Source organism: Capsicum annuum, chromosome 1 (genome assembly GCF_002878395.1).
Source record: "Capsicum annuum cultivar UCD-10X-F1 chromosome 1, UCD10Xv1.1, whole genome shotgun sequence".
Taxonomy (NCBI): Eukaryota; Viridiplantae; Streptophyta; class Magnoliopsida; order Solanales; family Solanaceae; genus Capsicum; species Capsicum annuum.
Genome location: NC_061111.1, coordinates 75687726 through 75696120, shown reverse-complemented (window position 1 = coordinate 75696120; position 8395 = coordinate 75687726).

The window sequence follows — 8395 nt, the reverse complement described above, 5'->3', positions numbered from 1 at the left end:
TAAAACTGTTTTAAAAACTAACTTACAACCTAGTAGGTGATTACTAGTTTGTCAACTAGTACTAGAATTAACTAAATTGAAACAAATTGAAACAAAGAAAAGAAACTAGGAATTTCAAAAAAAAAAATTGAGCCTATGATGATGTGGTATCCACCTAATGGCCATCAAAATGTTGTTGAAGTTTAAAGTTTTCTTGTTCCAAATTTGAGTTGTTCAATCTTAAATTGTAAGAGAGAAATTTTTGCAATACTAGGTAGATAAACAAGACTTTAGGGCTTCTTTTTAAAAATTCAAAGATATTTGACCTTCTTTCACTCTTGTGGTAGGACAAACTTTTTGCAAGTCTTGTCTCCTTTCCTTTTTAGTCAGTCTTGAAAAGTGCGTAACTCATTTTTGGTAACAAGCCATTTTTTATGCCTTTTGTCTTTTTACTTCTTTGGTGATGTCTTTGAAGTCTTTTTCCAATACAAACAAGTAGTCACACTCTCATTCCCTTAATTTAAGATCATACAACCTTCTTTAAGCTTTTTCTTCAACACAACAAGAAGAACTTCAAGAACAACAACAACAATAGCCTTACAAAAAATTTAAGAACAACTTGAAAATAGCTTAAAATTTGGATTTGGGATCTAGAAGTATTAGTGAGAAAGGATCTTACACTAGAAACAATCAAAACACACAAAAATTCCTAGACCTATGACTCAAAGTTTAGGCCAAGATACAAAAAGGAGGAACAACTATTTTGACCAAGATACTGAACAAGAACAACTTCTCTTTTTGGGAGATTTTGGACTTTGGACAACTCTTCTAGTGCTAGGAAACAAATATCTAACATTAGAACACACAAAATTCAAGACCAAAATTTCTTCCAAGAGAAACAAATGGGAAAGATTGTGTTTCTTTTGGATTTTTAGTGTTCAATACTTCTTATTTGATTTTCAAGTTACCAAGCCGAAGATTGATCTCATAGCAACAAAATCAATCCTTGTTCTAATACTAAATTATAAGAATACACCCAACAAAAGATGTAAAATAGTGAACACACAACAATAACAAGATAAACATAAGCTACGGATTCAACAACACAGCAAGAACACAAGATAACAACAACAAAACTAAAGATAGGTAATTTGACTAAGGAATACATAAACTCTAAGAACCATAGAATGTATCAAATTCTCAAACCCCTAATGCTTACATAGACATCACCAAACTCTTATGGAGATATAAGAGAGACATCAATCCCTCAAGAACCAACATTTCTAAGACAACATGCAACACAAGTGAAACCACATATGAATTTGAAACCTAGATTCAGTTTTCACTCTCAAAAGAGAGAAGTATCTCTCAAAAGATACTTATCAATTCTTCATCATTCATAAACTAATGAAATAAATCCTAAAGAAGTCTATTTATATCTATTATAAAAATCAGGTGACCATACTACCCTTAATGAGGGTGGCCATCTATGAAGTGTCTCTTGAGCCTGTGAGTTAATTAAAACACCCTTAATGAAGTTTCTATTCAATGCTCCAATGCCATGTCTCTTCAAACCCCAAATGCAAAGAAAAATGAAAGATTCAAAATCCTTTCTTGAAAACGTAGGATCCCTTAGCACTCTTGGGTAGGCATCAAGGAAATCTCCCAAGAAACCATCCACACATGACATTACTTTTTGGTGTGATCAAAATGGGTCTTTCTTTCATAATCTTGTTTCGTTAGCTTGATCAATTCTTGAGTCCATAGATCTTGGCCCCCAATAATGTTTTTAAAGTTTAGGATGGCCATTTAGATTGTATCAATAAATGAGACAACATTCTGATTAAATGCACTAAATTCCACATTTTGTATGTGTACAAGTGATGACAAAGCAGGATGTAAAAATTGAGCTAAAAAAGATCAAACAGGGAAGAGAAGTGCAAATGTTAGAAAACCTTCATAGACTCAAACAATCTTTTAAAGATGGGTTTTGGGTGAATTTTAAGAACCCACCTCATCCTTTAAAGAGGGATGTGGGGATTAAAACAATAGTTAACAATTTGTGGGTTTATCTTGCTAATTTTCACTATTTTGACATAAGGTTAATTTTAAAGTTTAGTATAGTTAAGGCACCATCCTAGAAATAGGGGTGTCATATTAAGTTATTGGGTGGATTTAATTGGCACACTCATTAAGTACTCAAAAGAGTCAATGAGTGACATTTTTAGGTTTTGTTGAAAAAGTAGCCTAGAATACCTTAAATCTAGCCTACCACATAATCAACGAATAGAATTTGCATCGAATTATCATGTTCCCATACATAGCTTGCCCCTTGGAAAGCATAATCCTAAGATCCATTTAATTATAGTCTAATTATTCTTAGCCTTGAATTAGTTTGTTAGAAGCCCAAAAATTACTTTCTCATTAGAAATCATTGAAAACCTCAAAACCATCATGTAATATAGGTTTAAAACCTAGAAAGAAACTTATATTTCAAATTTACTCAATTGTCCCTGACATTATTCCTCGTGGATTTGACCAAGACTATTAGTTGGGTAAATTCATTGACAACGTCTTCCTTTCTCTCAAATTGACGTATAAGTTGGATCTTAAGAAAAATGGCATTATTGCCGGGGAACAATTTGGTGTATTGAGTTAGTTTAAAATTTTAGCCTACTTGATTTGATTCAAACTTGTGAATATTTGTTTGTGATTTTCTTTTGTTGCTTGTCTTAGGTAGGTTTTTATTTTATTTGTTTATCATTATGTATCTCGAAATGAACTAATTTCAGAGGTTGGAGATCCTATCCTGACAATCCATGTCCATATTGTAATGGGCCCTATATTTAACAAGATTATAGATATGCTACCCAGCGAGAGATATGTGTACCATCTGGATCATACAGGGAGTATGGTTTCTCTCTTTATGTTGGTCGTGATTCTCATTAGAGTTATTGTCCAAATGCCCCTTATCTCGGTTATGCTAACCCAATTGCTAGTTCTTCTTGTGATTTTAATAATTCTTATGATCCAAAAAAGGAAGAACAAAGCACCAAAAATAATGGTGTTTAAGCTATGCATTAAATTATCTTAGATCATATGGAATCAACGAGGATAACATACATATTATGCATCAAGATATGGGGGCATGTATTGAGGAAAGTAAAAGAAAAGAAGAGTTAGTCTTGGAGATAAATTATGCAATATTGCAACTCTATACTCGGCGATTCCCTAACTACTCGAACCAAAGATGAGTGAAGATGTCGAAGTCAAACAAATGGTGATAAAGTAAAAATATGAAACCAAAACTATCTCTTATGACGATTCTAACCCATTTCAGGGTAAAGATGCTAATGAGGATGCAACTCCGGAATTAAGTTATAGACATCATTCAAACCATTTCTCAACATTGTACTTAGAGGATATGATGAAACTCCATCCACCTAAGGAAATAGAGGATCATGGGGAAAATGAGCACCACCCTTACATTTTGGAGTTTGATATTCCAAAAGAGCATACAGGAGCCCTACACTTGAAGGCCAAGGAATAAAATTTCTGATATTGAGGTTAGTAAAAGGCTCAAGATTCAAAGTGGAATGATTGAACATATTTTGTCCCGCCCTTGTATTTGCCCAACGCACATAAAAGATGTAATGATAAAAAATTAGGCAAAAACTTCAAGTCCTCTAAGTGGAGACGCAAATAAGGATCAAAAAGGCATCGGGACGCGATGATAAATCAAGGCTTGATTTATATGCTTTTGAATAAGTGACATGATTTTGATGTTTTGTAGGTGCATTGAACAGGTTTGAAGACAAAGCTAAGGGAAAACCTAAATTAGAAGTGTTTCTACCATGCAGAATAAAAGAGAAATATCGAGGAGTAGATGGACTCGATTTCTATGATTGCGGGTTGAGGGTCACAATCACGGTACCACAATCGTATAAATCTATCCATGATCGAGCCTCTGTGTCCAACTTTTAACGTGGCTATCAATTTGGTTTTTGGGAGTACTTTAACCCTTCTTATGCTATTATGTAATAAAGTGAGGTCACTCTAAGTCCTTTAGTAGGGGGTGTGGCACTACCCTTTTGTGTATTCATTGGTTTGCAATACCTAAACTTATTCACATGAAGCACAAAAATTTTGTGAATTGATTCTTTTCATTTGTGGTTTTCTTGTTCTTTTGATAATGATGGTGGATGAGCTTTTCACTATGATAGAATGATTGATGACATTCTTAAGGGAAAAACATCATGAATGAGTTTACAGCCATGGATGCAAGGGAAGTTTGATTACCCATAGCATCGAAACTATAAATTCAAGTGAAATTTAAGTATCTGTGGAATTTTGATTTTGGGATCGCACTCAAACCCTTGGTGAAATCTGAGTATCTATAAGGTTAGTTTTCCCAAATAAAGCCTAAATATAAGACAACGACTTGGGCTGTTGCCACAGTTAGCAAATTGTGCATGGTACAAATACAAAGCAAACACCACCCTCCGTTAAATCTTTTTCAGCATTCAATGGTATTGACGTGAGTAGCATTTTAATAATTCATTTTCTCTTTTTGTGACTTCAAATTTTTTACTTTTAAAAATTCATAGATACTCTATTTTTTCTCTAGCGGGAGGGGTAATTAGGTTTCCTTGGCAAATTTGCATGCCAGGTATGGTGAGCTTATTTGATTGAATCTCATGTACATTTGTACCATCTGAAACTTGCCCCATTAAACTCTCAAAGCTAATTTTAATTCTATTTTTTTGGTGGAATGATCTTAGGCCATCTTTGTGACATTGGAAGCCCACTTTATCCTAAAAAGCCTATCCAAGCATGGATGATATCCCTAGTCACCCCTTTTGAGCCTTTGTACCTTTCTTTGGCAAACTCGTTTCAAGTTGCGAGCCTTTTAATTCGTATACCTCTTTTGAACCCTATCTTTCTTTGACATAAAAAGGCAAATTGAGGCTAAAAGCCTAAGTTGGTGGTGGTGATGATCAAAAGAGGTAACTTTGGGCCATGAGAATGTAAGTTAGTGCCTAAGAGCTAAATTTAACAAATGAATAGGAAAAGGATAGGAACTAAGAAAAGAAAGAAAAGCATGAAATGTACAATTCAAAAAGGTGAAAAGAAGCTGCATTCTAAAAGATGGGTGAATCAAGGTAGTAAAAGAAGGCACATACTTAAAGAGTGAAAAAAAAAAGTAGCCCATGGTCAAAAGTTGGATGTAAAATTATAATGTAGATGTTCAAGGATGGTATTGTCACTTTGTTCCAAAAAAATATCCTACAATATCCCGATCCTACATTAAAAGATCAAAAAGCCCTTTCAGATCTCCAACCATTTACTTTCATTGTAGTTGTAATTCAAAATAGGGGCAAGCCTATGGCATTGTAGTTTTTATCATCAAAATTTCTTTAGAGGGAGAGATTTTCATACTTAAATTCCTTGTTGCATATCTGATAACTTGGTGTGTGGAATTTTATTTCTTATCAGGATGTATGTAAACAAGTTGAGGTGGAAGATTTTGTCATCTCCCGAAAAATGAGGCAAGAGGAGTATAATGTAGTTGAGATCAAAAAGGAGTCATATCTTACTTATTAGTGGTTGTTGAATGATTGATCTTTGATGTCTTTTGCATCTAACAAAATAATGCATTATGTTGAGGGGTGTCGTGAGAATAGTTTTGCATATGAGCAAAGAGAACTTTTTTGTAGTAACCATGTTGAAGTAATCATGATTAGTTTGGTCATATAATATGGTCATAAATGTGCATTGTCTCATGATAAGGGATAGTGTTGATTTAGAACAAACAATGTTTTAAGTTGGGGTGTTGATGAGTAGTAAAATTACTGCTTATTTTCAGTTAACATTCGTCCACATTACTCTGATTTAAAGGTATAAATGAGACAACATCATGATTAAATGCACTAATTTCAAAATTTGGTAGGTGTATAAGTGATGATGTTGAATGATGTAGAATTGAGCTGAAAATGATCAAAAAAGGAAGAGAAGTGCAAAAGTTGGAAACCTGTGCAGACTAGGTCTCAGGTACCACAATCGCAGAGTGGCCACCGTGATCGCGGTAAGTCAAAAAAGTTGGTAGGTTGCGATTGCTTGAAGAATTCAGTGATCGTGGGGAAGCGATCGCGGCATAGTGGGAAATCAGCAAAAGGGCAAAATCATCATATCACACAGTCGATCCCACTTCGCAAAAATGGTTCTCAAAACCATCATTAGAGGGGATCCATCATTCTATAACCGTACCTCCCATCCTTAGTTTAGGGTTTTGTAATTTATTTGACTTGCAGCAAAAATTTACACTAATTTGAGACAAGATTAAATTAGAGGAGCTTAAAGTGTAGATCTAGATTTGTCTATTGAAGATTCATTTGAGTCTAAAGTGTTGTTTGTCATCTCTTTATTTTCTTAAGAAAAACTTTGATGGACATTTCGGTATATTTGTTTTCATTATCCTTATGATGTTCTAGATCTACCGCTTGGTATGATGCTAGAATAGGATGCAATTATGTGTGGGTTAGGACATGTTTGTGTAGATTCTAGTTGGTTGATGATTGGTTTTACTATTGCTTGGTTGAAATGGTTGGGATTTGTGGGTGAAAGCCCCAAATTCCTAAATGGGTTTAATGGATGAAATTCTTAATCTCTTGAAAACTTAAACCATCCTTGACAGAGGGGTTTTGGGTTTACTTTCGGAACCCACCTTATCCTTAAAAGGGGAATATGGGAACCAAAGAAATACTAGATAATTTGTGGGTTTAGTTTGCTAATTTTCACTATCTTAGACATAAGGGTGATTATGATGTTGACTATACTTAGGGCACCATCCTAGAAATAGGGGAGTTTAATTTAGGTATTGGGTGGCTTTAATTGGCACACTCATAAGGTACTCAAAAGAGTCAATGAGTGACATCTTTTAGGTTTCGTTGAAAATGAAGCCAAGAATACCTTAAATCTAGCCTACCATATCATCAATGATTAGAATTTTTATCGAATTATAATGTTCCCATGCTTGGCTTGCCACTAGAAAAGCATAATCTAAAGATCCATTTTAATTGATTATACTCTAATTATTCTTAGTCTCGAATTAGTCCTTAGAAGCCCAAAATTAATTTAACATTAGAAAACATTGAAAACCCACAAACCATCTTGTCTAATAGGTTTGAACACTAGAAAACAACTTTTATTTAGAATTTACTCAATCATCACTGACATTGTTCCTCGTGGATTCTACCCCGACTCTTAGTTGGGTAAATATATTGACAACAACAACCTTGCACTCAAATTGACATGCAAGTTGAGTGTTATACCATTGAAAATAGGGGAATATATGGAAAATGACATGTAGAATAATTACAATATCCACTTTTATAGGAACATTCATTTTAGAAAGTTAAGTTTTAGGATGAACCTAAATTCTTAAACAAGTGAGGATACTGAGTCCGCATCTCGCTCTCGATCTCCCAAGTGGCCTCCTCCATTGAGTTGTGCCTCCACTTATCAATAACTATAGGAATCTCCTAGCACACCATAACCTTAAATCACTAACCAAAATATGCACCACCTCTTCTATAAAGGTTAAACGCTCATCCAACTTGACTGAGTCCCATCTAAGGACATAAGACGAATCATGAATATATTGGTACAACATATAGACATGTAAAATTGGATGAACAATGGAAAAATCTTGAGGTAGATCTAACTCGAAATACACCTCACCAACTGCACCAAGGATCACAAATAGTCAAATGTCTCTAGGACTGAGCTTACCCTCACCCTGAACCTCATAACACCCTTCATAACTGATACATGGAGGAATACAAGGTCACCAACACAAAATCCTATGCACGAAGCCTATAGTCCGCATAGGCCTTTTTCCTATTTAGAGTCGCTCTCAACCTATCCCGAATCACCCTGACTCTATCCAATGAATCCTTTAGAAAATTGTTACAATGAGTCCTAACCTAGGAATTCTCAAAACACCCAACTGGAGAACGAAATCTTCCACCATACAATATCTCAGAAAATGTCGTCTCAATGCTCAAATAATAGTTGTTATGATATGCGAACTCTACCAAGGAAAAGTGTTGCTCCCACAGGTCCCCAAAATCTAAAACACAGGCTCAGAGAAAAAACTCATGAATCTGAATAGTCCGCTTTGACTAAACATCAATCTTTGGATTAAAGGTTGTACTCAGATCAGCATGAGTGCCCAACTCTTCTTGAAATGATCTCTCCAGAACCTCAGAGTAAAAACAGAACCTTCGTCCAAAATAATATAAATGGGCATACCATGAAGACGAACTATCTCCTAAAAAAATAGATATATGTCAATCTCTCAATACTTAAGGACATCTTAATAGGAATTAACTGACTTGGTCAAACAATCTACATT